The following is a 15,993-nucleotide window of genomic DNA, read 5'->3' as shown; positions in this document are numbered from 1 at the left end:
CTTTTTAGTAGCTTAAAAATAAATAAAAATATAGTCAGATAAATACATAACGAAGACCTGATGGTTAAAGATTAGGCGATTGACGCCACAATTCACGCGATAAGAGGCAAAAACGAAGTGAGATGCACATTTAATTTTTTTTTAAGATTTTTTTTTTTTATTATTTTTTCATTTATTCATGATAGTCCCGGAGAGAGAGAGAGAGGCAGAGACACAGGCAGAGGGAGAAGCAGGCTCCGTGCAGGGAGCCCGACGTGGGACTCGATCCCGGGACCCCAGGATCGCGCCCCGGGCCAAAGGCAGGCGCCCAACCGCTGAGCCACCCACGGATCCCCCATTCAAGTGTTCGATTCCACGTCGTGGACTAGGCCGAAATCTGCCTCGAAAATGGTGTCTCGCATCAGCAGATGATCTTTGCCTCGAGCCTGGAAGAGAAGAATGATCATGGCCAAAGGGGAGGAGAGAACATCTTAATTCACTAAAAACCAGGAAAGCCCAAGTGCACACTCCTTTGTTTTTGAAAGTGACACCTTTGCCACAAAATAAGTACATTTTGCTGTTTACAGATTTTTTTTTAAAGATTTTATTTATTTATTCATGAGAGACACACACACACAGAGGCAGAGACACAGACAGAGGGAGAAGCAGGCCTCATGCAGGGAGCCCGACGTGGGACTCGATCCTGGGTCTCCGGGGTCGCACCCTGGGCTGAAGGCAGATGCTCAACCACTGGGCCACCCAGACATCCCATTTACAGATTTTTTAAAACGTTCCTTGTTAGAATTATATTGCAAAATACTGCTATCTTTTATTCTTTTTTTTTTTTTTTTTTATTGGTGTTCAATTTACTAACATACAGAATAACACCCAGTGCCCGTCACCCATTCACTCGCTATCTTTTATTCTTAGTCTACGGTTCACAGCTGCAGAAAGGAGTCTTATTTTCTTATTACCCATATGCTATTTATTTGTGTTTTTCCTATTAGCCTAACTCTTCCACATCTTTTTTACTCCCCCAAAATGAATGCTTATTGGCTGGAATTTATAACCTCTGATTATGTGTATTTCTTGCTCTGAATATTTCTCACATTTGCAAAAGAAATATTAAGATTAATACAGTGTCATCAGATTGTTTGCCGACCTGGCGTTTAAGAAAGATAAGATTCGTAGCTAACGATAAAGGAAATCTCCCTGCCTGGTCATCATTAGGTTTTTATAGGAAATAGCAGACAAAAAAAAGTAAATAATGCTAAGGTTAGTGACAGGAGGAAAATCAACAGTATTTAGGCATCGGATATTTTTCCTGCATGTGAATTTCAGCTATTTAATTTAATAAATATTTATTGAGCCCTTTCTGCCTGAATGACAGAAATACAGTATCAGGAAGAAAAAGATGAATATTATCTAATCATTATCCTTTGGGGCTCATGATGAAACGAAAGTATAGAAATAAAGGTACAATGAGAAAATAATATAAAGAGAAAATATCAGATTAAATTGAATTTTTTCGTGGTCTTTCAGAATGATGTCATATGTACTAAGAAAGAATGAACCCTGGGTTCCAGACCAAGTCACAACTTTTTCATTTAAAGATGTTACTATAGGGATCCCTGGGTGGCGCAGCGGTTTGGCGCCTGCCTTTGGCCCAGGGCGCGATCCTGGAGACCCGGGATTGAATCCCACGTCGGGCTCCCGGTGCATGGAGCCTGCTTCTCCCTCTGCCTATGTCTCTGCCTCTCTCTCTTTTTCTCTCTCTGTGACTATCATAAATAAATAAAAATTAAAAAAAAAAAAAAGATGTTACTATAATAGATTCTGATGAAACCCACCGTATTTTTAAAGTTCAGACCTGGAGAAAAAAAAAAAAAAAAAGAAAAAGAAAGTTCAGACCTGGTAACTACCTCATATGCTAATGGCAAGAAGACTAAATGAATTTTTGGCTAGCTTTGTGACCCTGGCCACATCACTCCAATTTTAGGGGCTGTAATTGCTTTGTGTAGAATATGGACATAATATTTGTTCTGCAGGCTTCTTCAGCTTGTAAGAAGCTAAAATTAATCTATTGAAAGTGAAAACCGTAAAGTGACTGATAAGGGTAACAAAACCTTGTAATTTCCTTTCTCGGTTCATCCCCCTGGATAACTGTGTATCTCTGGGCTGCAGAGCGCTCCCTCCTTAAAGATGCTAGTCCCAGGCAAGCTGGTGTATTAGAAATGGGGGGATGCTCCCACGAAGACGGGAGTTCGTCTCCCAGGGGTTTGTCACTAGGATTGCAGTTTCAGACAGAAAAGAACACTCCAGCGACTACATCTTCGTTTCTTCTCTTCTTACTTCACGCCCCTCCCAAAGGAAACTTGAAGGCCCCGAGGTCATCTTTATATACAGTAGTCCTAGTCCGCCCTTATCTGTAGTTTCGCTTCCCGCAGTTTCGGTTATCTGCGGGGTCACCTGCTGCTGGGAAGCTGAGGATCCCCCTCATGACGAATCAGCTGAAGGCCAATAGTAGCCTAACTCTACATCACAGCTGCTACGTCATCGTCATCATGGCATGTAGGCGTTTCATCGTCATCATGGCACGTAGGCGTTTTATCATCTTGCGTCATCACGAAGGTGAGTACAATATAGTAAGATACTTTTGAAAGAGCAAGATTTGTGTAACTATCATTAGAGTAGAATTGTTCTATTTTATTGTTAATCTCTGTGACTGATTTATGAATTTAACTTTATTACTCTTATAATAGAGGAGGAAAAGGTGCGGTATATTATATACAGGGTTCAGTACTGTCTTTGGTGTCAGGCAACCAACGGGGGTCTTGGAACGTTTCCCCTGTGGATAAGAGGGGACTACTGTATCTAAAAATATTTCATATATTTATAAGTGATTTCAGCTCCTCACGTGTGCTATAATATGTTTTGACTATATCTTATTTCTTCCTTGCCCCTTTTTCCAAAAAGCCTCCATCTCATTCCTAAAACTGGGATTTCTTACCAACCTCTAAGGATTAGTAGTAAAACTGCTCCATTTTAGGCTAACTTATTCCAAGGGTTTATCCACTCATGTGGATATCAGTTTACCATAAATGGAGTGATTCCCAGGAGAGAATAAGATTAATTCTACAAACTCCCTCTCTAATCTAAAGGTTAAAGTATTTTATGAAGCATTTGAACATTTTCCTTGAAGGGTATGGAGCCGTTTGGAATTGTAAAGTTGGCAATGATACAAAGAATGAATTGAATATTTGGAAGCCAGTTGGGAGACCAATTAGGAAGGTTTTGCATTAACAAACTCCTAACATTAACAAACTCCTAACCAAAGACTTGAAAGCATGGAAAAGGAAAGATTTGTGTGAGACAAAATCAGGTAAAATCAGCAACACGGGGGATCAATTGCATAAAGGAAATATGAAATGGAAAGAAATAAGGGAGACTCCATTGTTTCTAGGTTGGTCATCTGAGTAGTCAGTGAAGCAAATAATCAACATTATAAACAATAATACTAAAAAACAGTTTCAGCATGTGTCTATTTTTATTTGAGGTCAATGTGAGAGTTTGAGTAAATAAATTTGAGTTTCTAAATGTTGATTTTGAAGTATAAATAATGATATCAAAATGAAAATATATAGTAAGTTTTTGGAAATACAAATGCAAATAAGGAATAGGCATGAGGCTAAAGATAAATACATTTGGAAAGTTAATGACACTGAAGTAGTAGTTTAAGCCTGAAAGAAGACACCCTTGCTTAATTAGGCTCAGCAAATAGACTAAGTCAGAAGGCCAAAAAAAGGAAATTTGCTCAAGCGAGTATTTAATGCCCTAGGAGTACATGTGGATTTTAACTGTTTAGCTTTCATATAATTAATATGGTAAGCTGGTAGTTTAATAATAAAAAAAAATTGCTACTATGGCAGATGTTCATCTGATGAATATTTATTGAGAATGCTATTCACTTACAGATTCACTCAAAAAAATATTGACTGAGGCCCTAGTATGCACAGACTAGAGGGCAATGGGATTGCAAAGGTAAGCCAGACAGACCAAAAAAAAAAAAAAAAAAAGACCCTGACATCATGGGAGTTTATGTTCTTAGAAGAGATGAGAGTCAATAACAAGAGATACATAAAATTTATAATATGCTAGATAAAAAGAGACTTCATTGAAAAAAAAAAGCAGAATGAGAAGAGCGTTTTGGACTAAATCTTAAGGGAGAAGTAGCTCAAGATGTCATGAAAGCCAAGGACAGAGAATAAAAAAAAAAAAACTATTTTAAATATTTTTGGAAGGCACTAAAAAGACCAGAAGGTGATCATTATGACTAGCAGTGTTATCATTATCAAGATTAATGGTGACGTTGGTAAGACCAGCTTCAGTTAGCAGAAGCCAGGCTGAAGGAAGACTGCCAGGCGATGTTGAAACCCATTTGAACTTGGTGATTGTGAACTTGGACTGTTAAAATGTATCATTTTCCTGTAGCAGCTCGGTAGTCTTCATGCAGACAAAAAGAAGGTAAATGGTTCAATTCATCCAGGATTGGGGTTTTGCCAGGAGGGTTAGAAAAGAACAAGAGTCAAGGGACTTTAGTATTTTGGCAAGACTGTAAAATCTAAGCTGGTCAGGAGGAGAAATAAAGACAAGAGGGAGGCTTTAGCAAGTCAACGGTGAAGATCAAGAATAGTAGTTATGGCAAGCTGGAAGGACAGAAGGAAACACTGTTTTAGAGAATGGGTTTCTTTCTTTCTTTCTTTCTCTTTCTTTCTTTCTTTCTTTCTTTCTTTCTTTCTTTCTTTCTTTCTTTCTTTCTTTCTTTCTTTTTTAAAGATTTGTTTATTTATGATAGAGAGAAAGAGAGACAGAAACAGAGACACAGGAGGAGGGAGAAGCAGGCTCCATGCAGGGAGCCTGACGCAGGACTCGATCCCGGGGCTCCAGGATTGCGCCCTCGGCCAAAGGCAGGCGCTAAACTGCTGAGCCACCCAGGGATTCCCGGGGAATGGGTTTCTAAGGGTGGAGCAGTTTTGGTTGTTGAACATGTTCAGGGTGTGGTCATGTGAGTGAGAAGTTGAGGTAGAGTATAGAGAAGCTAATTCAGGTCCCTAGGACTTTGCCAGGTTATAGCTCTTGTCCTTGGGTACTTGTTGATAGCATCAAATTCTACCTTCAAAAGTATCTTGATTTGGAAGATAAATTATATGGTCCAAATGGAATTTTTATCATTTTGATATTAATTTAATAATATGTAACTCAGCATAGAAAATGCATTTTAGGGGAGCCTGGGTGGTACAGTCGGTTTAGCATCTGATTCTTGGTTTTAGCTCAGGTTGTAAAATCAAGCCCCGTGTTGGGCTCCAGGGACAGAGTCTACTTGAGAGTCTCTTTCTCTCTGTCTCTCTGTCTCTCTGTCTCTCTCTCTTTTTTCCTCCTCCTCCCTCTGCCCCTCCCCCCAATGCACTCTCATGTGTGCTCATGCTTTTTTGTCTCTCAAAATAAATAAATCTTTAAAAAAAGAATACCAATTTTCATAATATATTAAACAGGAATTTCTTAAAGGCAATTATAATGGATTATATTCACAAATTCCTCTTACATTTAACATGTTCAGGTATCTTTTTCATTTTGACAATAGCTTTAGCTCCCCTGGGTATTTAAGGAACTTGAAATTAAAACCAAATTATCATGATTTTGCAATTCCAGTATTAAGAATTGATTCAGACTAGAATCATCAGTGGATGTTAAAACTGCAAATGGAGTCCAGCTACTGTGCAGATAATGAGCATTCTGGGGAAAGATTTACAAAATAGTCCTTTAGTTTTGGTTTTTAATATGAAGTTCCTTTTCCAGCTATCTACCAATTAGACCAGTCCCCAGCTGGGATTGGGGCTCTTCTTTGTCAGTACCCCTAATCCTATTTTTCCTAGACATAACTGCCTGGGTTTTCAAATATTTGCTAATATCTTGGTCTTTCTGGCCAGCCCTGCCCAACTGTTGAATTCCTCTGCCACTTATATGAGATCACTTGTGTCCCCATTTGTCAGAACTAGGGCTGGAGATTACTACTTAGCCCCAGCCTCCATTATATTTCACCCTTGACTAAATAACTACAGTTTTTTTTTTTTTATAGTTTTTACAGCTTTCTTAGCACCTGGACCCCTGCTACCCACTGCTTCAAATGATAAAATGTCATAATGAATTAATCCCAAGTTAGAAAAAGAGCTTTTCCGTTATCTTTCCTACTAAAGTCATTCTTTATCACTGTGTCCCCAGATCAATGATTCTTTCTCTTGCTTTAATCCCAGAGTTTACTTTAATGTAACATTGTATTGCATTTATCTCTTTATAAAGCTGTCTATCCCACTGTATTTTATGGCCAGGGAATATGTTTTATTTTTCTGTATTTACCTGAATGCCTAATGTAATAACTAGTAGATAATAGACATTAACTTCAGAGGCTCAAAAGACCAGGCTCTACTGCTGTCTCTTCTTAGTCTTTGTCACCTCAATTTCATAAACAACATTCTTATTTATAGAGATTTTGGCACCAGGCTCACAGTCTTTTTTTCTACCTCAACTTCTGTGATTATCTTGGTAATTCACTCTCCTTATCAGAGACACATTCAGTACTCTGGTCTTTCAGTTCCTCAACTCTGTGTGCAAAAAGGTAACTCAGAAGCTTTTAACTGATACCAATTTGTGGCAAAATTCCTTAGAATTGTCCTGGAGAAACTCCTAATATATTATTAGAATTGTATCCCAATGTGAATTTTTACTTGTTAATGACATTATATTTAGTTGGATCAAAATTTATTATCCAAAGTCAAAGCTGACAATCTCTGCCTTTTGAGTTGGTTGTTTATCCCATTCACATTTAACATTGTTACTAATATATTTGAATTTATGTCTGTAGTTTTACTATTTGCTCTCTAGTCTTGTGTCTCTTGTTGTTTTGTTATTTAAATGTCGTCTTCTGGATTAAGCAGGTATTTTCTAATGTACAATTTTAATTCCTTTATTGAGGGCAGCCCTGGTGGTTCAGCGGTTTAGTGCCCCCGTAAGCCAGGGGTGTGATCCTGGAGACCCAGGATTGAGTCCCACATCAGGCTCCCTGCATGGAGCCTGCTTCTCCCTCTGCCTGTGTCTCTGACTTTCTCTCTCTGTGTCTCTCATGAATAAATGAATAAAATCTTAAAAAATGATTCCTTTATTGATTTTTAAGTATATTTTTGAATTATTTTTCTAAGTAGTTGCTCCAAGAATTGCAATACATGTCTTATTTGATCAGAATATATTTGAGATGTATACTAACTTAATTCCAGTGAGATATAGAACACTTGCTCCACTATGGTTTCCTTCTTTCCTCACTTGTGTTGCTGTTGTTAAATATATATCTCTGTGTTATAAGCTCCAAAATTAATATTTATATAAATTTATATAAGCTATAAATCCCCATATTCAATTTTATAGGTATTATTTTGTGCTGTTGTTTTTTAAAAAATAATTGAGAAGAAAAGAGAAGAATGTAATTTTGCTATCTTTTGTATTTGCTATATAATTGTCTTTAGTGGCACTCTATTTTTTTCATGTGGATTCAGATTACAGTATAATGTCACTTCATTTCTTTCTCCAATTTTTTTTTTTTTAGATTTTATTTATTTATTCATGAGAGACACCGAGAGAGAGGCAGAGACACAGGCAAAGGGAGAAATAGGCTCCATGCAGGAAGCCTGATATGGGACTTGATCCCAGGTCTCCAGGATCACACCCTAGGCTGAAGGTGGTGCTAAACCGCTGAGCCACCAGGGCCGCCCAATGTCACTTCTTTTCTGTTTGAAGAACTTCAGTTAGTATTTCTTGCAAGGTAGTTCTGCTAGCAACAAATTCTTTTGGTCTTTGTTTATCTGGAATTATCTTGCTTTCTCAGTTTTGGAAGGGGGTTTGCTACAGGTATAGGATTCTTGCTTGACAGCTTTTTTTTTCTATATCTTTTTCTTGTAAGTAGTTTGAATATGTTATCATACTTCCCTCTGGTTTCCATTTTTTGATTAGAAGTCAGTTATGAATATTACTGGAATTCGCTTGTACATGATGAATTATTTTCTTTTGCTGCTTTCAAGATTTTCTCTTTGCTTTGCATTTTAACATTTTGACTATAATATGCCTAGTTGTGGATGTGATGTCTTTGGTTTTACCCTATTTAGAGTTTATTGAACTTCTTAATTGTGTAAATTAATTTTTAAATCAAATTTGGGAAGCTTTCAAACATTGTTTCTTCAAATATTTGTTTCTGTTCTCTCTCTTCTCCTTCTAGTAGTCCCATTATTCATATGTTCATGTACTTTCTCATAGCCCATGTTTTTCTGAGACTCTTTATTTTTCTCATTTTCTTTTCTTTCTATTCTTGAAATTGTTTTATCTGTATGACTCTATCTTTGAGTTCACACATTCTTTTTCTGTCAGCTCAAATCTATTCTCAAGCCCCTCTAGTGAAAATTTTATTTCTATTATTATATTTTTCAATTCTAGCATCTCACTTGATTCTTTTTTATAATGTGTATCTTTTTATTGTTGTTCTTAATTCAGTGAATTGTTGTCATTGTACTTTCCTTTAATTCTTTAAATATGATTTCCTCTAGTTCTTTGAACATATTTATAGTAACTACTTTGAAGTTGTGTTTGCTAAATTCAAAACTTCCTTAAAGGCAATTTTTATTATCTTTTTTTTTTAAAGATGTAAGACACTTTTGAGAATGAACATCATTGTTGTTTAAGAAAATTTAATTTACAGTTAGATAAAATGCATGGAATTTCACGCTTCCGGTAAAACTGGGATGTATGGTTACACAATGTGACAACTGAAAAATGAGATTCCATATTTCTTTTTTGAATTTCTATATACAGAAATGATGCATTTCTGAGACACAGAAATTCTTTGTTCAGAAAGGAATAAAAAAAAAAAAACAGAAAGGAATACATGAGTTTGGGAACTTGATATAAATAAGGAAATGTCCTAATACTTTCTATTGAAGAAAATCTTAAAAGTTGCATTAGAAAGTTTGTTTAAAGATGATGTGTGGCAGACACTTAATTGCCTATGTAAAATTTAATCTACCCCCCCACTTACTTATTGCTGGAAGACCCAAATTTTTTTTTTAAGATTTTATTTATTTATTCATGAGAGACAGAAAGAGGCAGAGACATAGGCTGAGGGAGAAGCAGGCTCCATGCAAGGAGCCTGATATGGGACTTGATCCCAGGTCTCGAGATCACTCCCTGAGCCAAAGGCAGATGCTCAACCACTGAGCCACCCAGGCATCCTGGAAGACCCAAATTTTATTCCAATTCACTCCTTTCAGAAGCCCAGATATACTTACAAAAGAAGCTATTTGTTGTAATCCTATTTCCCTTGGCAGTGATAGGTATATAGGTGCACATATGACCACTTTTTAGGTAATAAAACATGGTAGAAAGTCTATTGTAGGGCCTCTGGAAAATTCTTCTTATCTCTTAAAAAGAGAATCATGGAAGCAACCCCTTTTCTGTTGGATATGATTCTTAGAACTGTAGCAATCACCTTTTAAAACTCTTCTATTATAAGATCTACTTTGAGTCTAACGAAAGATGAGAAGACTCTGGGGTTTTGATACCATTATGAAGCCTCTAAATTAGCCAAACATTGAGCCACCCCATTTTCAAACTTCTTAGTATTTGAGTAATTAATTTCTTTCATTTGTTGTTGTCCAAGCCAGTTGATTTTTGTCTTCTATACAAGTAGCTTAAAACATCCTAAAAAAAAAAAAAAAAAAAAAAAAGTTTCAAAAAGGCTAGCAAAGAGTAGGACTCATTCACACTTAATAGAGTGTATTGTTGACTGTTGTAGTATGTAATCCTGTGCTGTCCAGTATGGCAGTCATTAGTCACATGTGACTGTTAAGCACTTGAAATGTGCCCAGTATGAACTGAAAGTTCAGTAAGTGTAAAATAAAAATCATGTTTTGAAGACTTAGAACTAAAATGGCAAAAAATATAAAGAATTTCTAATAATTTTAATTGATTACATGTTAAAATGACATTATTTAGGACATACTGGGTTAAATAAAATATATTATTAAAATTAATTCTACTTTTTTTTTTTTTTACTGTTTTTAATGTGACTACTAGAAAATTTAAAGATACGTAGTTCCCATTGTATTTTTACTGGACAGCACTAATCTAGACAGAATCCAAGAATTGTCCTATCATTTGCCAACTGAGGTAAGGCACAGAGTTCTTTGAAATGCTTTATATTTGACACTTTGCAAATACTATTTATATAGCAAGATTCAAATGTAAACTGCAAATTTAGAAATTATCTAAAATGAGGAAAGTGGCACATTTGGTTTTGCCTGCATTCTTAAAAGTTCCAGACATTTCGCAATGATTATATAGAACTTAGTTTATGTACATTCAGTATTTGGGTACCAGATCCTACATATGTATTCTTTGTGTTTTCCTCCTGTCTCTGAGATACCAAAAGATGTACAAGTGCAAATAAATACATATTGTATTATTTCAGTTCTCTAGATCAGAAATGTAAGTTGCTCTAACCCTAAAACCCTGAATTTGGGGTTCTATCATTGGTATGTTTCTATCAGCAGGAAAAGCTAAATTAAAACTTGATTTAAAAATATCATTAAAAAACAAAAAAAAAGAAATAGAACACAGCCTGATATAGGCTCTCCTTATGTTCCTATATAAGACTCCAAGGAAGTGGGTGAACCTTACCCTTTCCCTCATGCTGAAAAGTAATCACCATGTAAAAATGTTGTTTTATTTCAGAGTTGCTTGCCAATATGTCAGTTTTTAAATTTAGAAATAAAATAGTTGAATATGTAAGTAGATTTTAAAGTGTACATTTTGGCTGAATGCATAGGAAAGTAGAATTCTGTATTTTAAGGTTTTTATAAAACTCTTGTTTGCGTTAATTTTTAAAGGAATAATTTGTATGTCTTTATATTTTATATAACTTCTTTCAGCAAAGTATGTTATACTGATTTCTAGCAATATATATATATCCCCATTACAAAAGTATAGCAATGTTTATGTATCATCATAAACATATATACAATATGTATTTATATAAATATAAATTATATATATTGCTACATGCTGCACACTGCTCTCTATACTTCACATAGATTAATTCATTTAATCAGCTGTATTTTCTCAGAATTTATTCATAAAAATCAAATCTTCAATATTACATCATAATTTAGCACTTAGAACCAATATCCTTAGTGTTTGAAGAGAAAAGGTCAGTTTGCAAGGTTAAAGTAAAATCTTCAATCTAACATCTGGAAAGGTTCCATATAAAAATCAATAGCAAAAGAAAAATATTTTGGATCGCTAGAAATAATAAGAGCATAGTAAGATACTTGGATGCTTTTCTTGCAGCAAAAAAAACATGTATCCTTCAAGAGTAGAAAAAAGACTCCATATGTGCAATTATAGATGAAATACAATTGTCATCTGTCATATGTCTCCTTTCTCCACAGAGAACCTAGTTTAGGATTAAGATTAAATATCAGACCCAGAGACCACATGCTGCATCAATTTATTGTTGAGCCTGGATGTCAAAAGAACTTCCAAGTAGAAGAATTATTTCAGAATAGTGTCAGTATAATTTATTATTACTTTTTTTTGATCATTAAATGCAAAGGGATGTCAACTATAAATTCGTATGATTTTTACATTTAAGTTTTGTGAAGGCCAAGTGTAACGTGTTTGGGTTCTTCGATACCAAGTTTTCAATAAGCATTTAAGAATATGTCTCCTTTATTTATTTATTTTTTTGAGAGGCCCATTGATTCAATATGTGGATAATAGCAGAAGATTACAAGGCAACAATTAGGTCCTTTAAATAACATAATAAAGAATAAACATGATTTTTGCTCTTAGGGAAAACTTGATGTGTTCTGGTTAAGAGTGAAAGGAAGCTAGAAAAGCTTATTTTGGATAAAATTATTAGTTTTCATTTTTAAGAATAATACAAACTAGAAAGGGACCAGAGGACCCATGGGAACACAGCATAAATGTGTAATCACCAAAAATTCATGCTTACTAAGAAGTTAAAGGCAAGGAGATGGGAAGGAATAAAAGGAGGCCATTTAGGTCATTTAAGCTTAACAAGGGCAGAGAAATGAGGATGTTCAAGAAAGTGCAATCACAGAAGAATATGTAGACCATTTCCCGCTTAGATTATTCTCTACGTATTCATGCAATGAATTCATGCAGTTCTACACACAGGATTCAGCATATCAAAAGAAAGGCGTTTCCTCAAAGAGTAATGAAAGCAAAGATGATTTATTTCTAGACCAGCACTCCCGGGAGAACGTACCACCGCTAGGGAGCAGCAGAGGCTGTTCCTTGGGTCATCAGCTTCCACTCAGAATCTCACATCAAAAATAATCAACTGCATTTGCACAATGCTTTCGAGTCAATGAGGAGTTCTTATCACTCGTTTTCATTGTAACACAATCTGGGATATCCCATTCTTACCCATTTTTCAGATGCCGAAGGGAAAGGCCTATGGAAGTCACAGTGCCAGGAAGAAGTAGAATTGGAGCCGCCTTTTCCCACCCCAAAATCTGTGCTAGTACTAATAGTGAGCATGTGATAAAAGGCACCCTCCAGAGAGCATACATTTCAGTCTAGAAAGGGGCCACCACTGAATGTTTCAATTCTAAGGTACACCATCTATTTTATATCAGGTTTTTTGTTGGTAGGTAGAAACAGAGGTGTAATACTTCACATTAATTTTAAGTTGCATTTTAATTTCAGAAGATTGAAAGAAAGAATGTTGTAAACTTAAGGAAATAGTATATATGGATAATTCATGTTTATATTTGTGTGGGTATTCATATTTGTGTGTGTGAATGTGTTGATAACCTTTTAAAGAAATTGATACATTGGAACTGTACTTTTTCACTCCTGGGCTTGTCTTTCTAAATCTCCCTCTTTTTTTGTTTCATACTAAATTTTATCTTGTATAACACTTTAGGGCCAATTCTCACTTGAAATCTCAAAGTGATATTTACCAGATGATTCCTGATTGACTAACAAAGTTAGAGAAGGATGCTATGGTAGCCCTTCTCGAAAAACATTTATTCCTTTAAAATGGCAGTGTTCAATTTCAGGTCAGGTAGTAGTGGTGGTTAGTGGCAAAATAGATATTTTGCCGGAGGTGGACTTTGCAGTACTGCTCAATTACACTATGAGGGGGGATACATTCTTCACCCTTATTCTGTACCTTTATGAAAGACCACCCCTTTTTTGCTTTATATATATTTCCATCTGCCAACAATGACCAGACAATTTTTAGCATGCAGGAAATATGATTGCTCTGACACACAGGGTTTTTAAAGGGTTGAGAAACCATGGGATAAGGAAATTAAGGAATTAGATCATTTGAAGGATCTATGCATTCAATAAACATTCATAAAACACCTAGTATGGGGCAGCCTGGGTGGCTCAGTGGTTTAGCGCCGCCTTCAGCCCAGGGGGCATGATCCTGGAGACCCAGGATCGAGTCCTACGTCGGGTTCCCTGCATGGAGCCTGCTTCTCCCTCTGCCTGTGTCTCTGCCTCTCTCTCTGTTTTTCTCTGTCTCTCTCGTGAATAAATAAATAAAATCTTAAAAAAAAAAACAAACACCTAGTATGTGTCTTACACTAGGTTGGCACTGGGAACATTAAGATTAAGAAATAATTTTCAAGCAAAAAAAGAAAAACCAACAAACTTTTCCATATCACATAGTAAGATTAAGAAATTGCCAACATTAAATGCAAAATGGGTGCTTGTAGGTCAGTAGAAGATCCTTCTTCTTAGCTTTAAGTAAAGGAATAATAGTGCAATGCTGTTTAACAAATATTTCATTATCAATTTTTTGATTATACATAATTATTATGCAGAAAAACATAGAAATTGATAAAACTGGGTTTGTGTAGTCAGCTTCCCAAATAGTCCCTGATGATGCCCATCTTCCGGTCCACTCATCTTTGTGGATGAGGCAGGCAGGGTTGGTCTTTATGACCAATAACATACTGCAGAAGCAATGGGGCAGCTGTCATCTGGGACTCTCTTTCTTTCTCTGTCTTGGCTCACTCCTTTAGGTGAGGTTATCAGCCATGTTGTGAGCAGCCGTATTTAGAGGCCCAAGTGGTGAGGAGCTGACATGGGTTCTCCTTTTCCAGTTGGAGTCAGGTTTTCCAAGGTCTACAGCCTCAGTGATCAATTTGACCACACCCTTGTGAGAGACTCTAAGCCAGAACCACCCAGCTAAGCCACTGCTGGATTTCAGAATCACCGGAAGGAACTATGAGGTTAAAAATGTTTGTTTTTTTGTTTGTTTTTTTGTTTGTTATTTTAAGCTGCCAAAGGTTGGGGTAATTTGTTACACAGTGATGAAGTAACATTCTAGTGGAGCTCCTCCTGCCTGCGGTGCTGCATCAGCAAACCAAAGGTTAGATTCTATAAAAACTTCCTGTCTTCTACCTTTTGCAGTTCTCCAGAAGGAGACTGTCTGCTTTATGAAGTATTAAATAAAGTTTGTTTGTATTACCTAAATTGTCTTCTTTAATCATTTTTTAAACAGCTTTTCATGATGAAGAATGGGATCCAAAGCCTTCAGCTACTGGCCTATGGGATGAGGTGTACAGGCAAGGTTCTCACCAAACCCTTAGATTTCACTGTTCCTCTCTTCCTCACAGAAGAGCCACAGGTAAGTCACACTTAGATTTGAGCTCCACTCCCCTGCGTGCAGCTCTCTGATGCAAACAAACTTTATGTATATGTGTGTATATATATTCCCAGAAAGGTTCTGGACTCCTAGAAAGATTCCTTGGTGGTTACATTGAGAATCTGCAATGGGTAGCAGCCATTAGGGAACTCACATAGCCTGGAGCTGAGTCCATGGCCTAAACCACCTGGTGGCTTGGGAAAATAAGAAAATAAGAAATTCAGACCATTCTGACCACCAAAATGAAAACTTAACAGGAAAATATTGATTCTCAACACCTTTTTTCATCCTCCCCAAGAATGTCTCCCATAGTCTTCATGTCTTACTCAGTGGCATTTATTTCCAACCACTTGCTTAGGTCAAACATTTTGAAGTCACCTTGAGTTTCTTTCTTACTCTTATACCTCACAGCCAATCTGTCAATAAATCCTATCAATTACATCTTCAAAATATGTGCAAAATCTGTCTACTACTACCAAGTAATTGTCATCTCCTTCCTGGATTATTGCAACCATCTTCTAAATGTTTTTCTCATGTCTGCCCCCTGCAGTCTATTCTCAACAGAGTAGCCAGACAGAGAAATTCTTCTAAAAGCATATATAATCCTGAGGTACTTGGGGGGTGCTCAGTCAGCTAAGTGGCTGATTCTTGATTTCAGCTCAGGTCATAATCTGAGGGTCCTGGGATCAAGTCCCACATTGTCTCTGCACTTAGTGGGGAGTCAGCTTGAAGATTCTCTCTCTCTCTGCCCCTTGCTCTGTCTCAAAAAAATAAAAGTAAATAAATCTTTGAAAAAAATAAAAGCATATATAATCCCGATTTAACTCTGCTCTGCCAATGGCCTTCCTTCTCACTCCAAGTAAAAGGCAGAGCACTTAAAATGACCCACTGACACTGTGCATCTGGCCCCTCACTTCCCTGTCATCTTCCACCATTCTCTTTCTTTTCCACTGCAACAGCAGTAGAGTCTCTGTTGCTTCTTCAACTCTCCAGGCATGAAACCACCTTCAAGGCTGGAGAACTTTTACATCTCTTCTCATTGTTAGGTTTCCAGAGAAGCCATCCCTGCTGACTACACCTTCTGTTCATTCCATAGAGAGAGAGAGAGAGAGAGAGCGTGCGCGCGCACAAGAGCGTGTGCACACACTCACTCTTACTCTGTAATGCTCCAAAACCTTAGGAAACAATAGTGAATTAAAATTAAATGGACAAAAATTCTTTTTTTTTTT

At 36.5% G+C, this 15,993-nt stretch overlaps 1 long non-coding RNA gene across 3 annotated transcripts in view; it reads left to right on the top strand.

The window, feature by feature from the left end:
* The first annotated feature begins 2,301 nt into the window (after positions 1–2,301).
* LOC125754481 (uncharacterized) overlaps positions 2,302–15,993 on the top strand; it is a 68,722-nt gene continuing 55,030 nt past the window's right edge. For all 3 annotated transcript variants that reach the window (XR_007408819.1, XR_007408818.1, XR_007408820.1), the window contains exons 1-3: positions 2,302–2,610; positions 14,397–14,488; positions 14,621–14,746. This is a non-coding gene — a long non-coding RNA (uncharacterized LOC125754481). The remainder of the gene's footprint in view (positions 2,611–14,396; positions 14,489–14,620; positions 14,747–15,993) is intronic.

Source organism: Canis lupus, chromosome 37, assembly GCF_003254725.2.
Source record: "Canis lupus dingo isolate Sandy chromosome 37, ASM325472v2, whole genome shotgun sequence".
NCBI classification, from domain to species: domain Eukaryota; kingdom Metazoa; phylum Chordata; class Mammalia; order Carnivora; family Canidae; genus Canis; species Canis lupus.
Note: the sequence above shows the minus strand (reverse complement) of the source record. Positions and strands in the feature narration are given on the sequence as shown.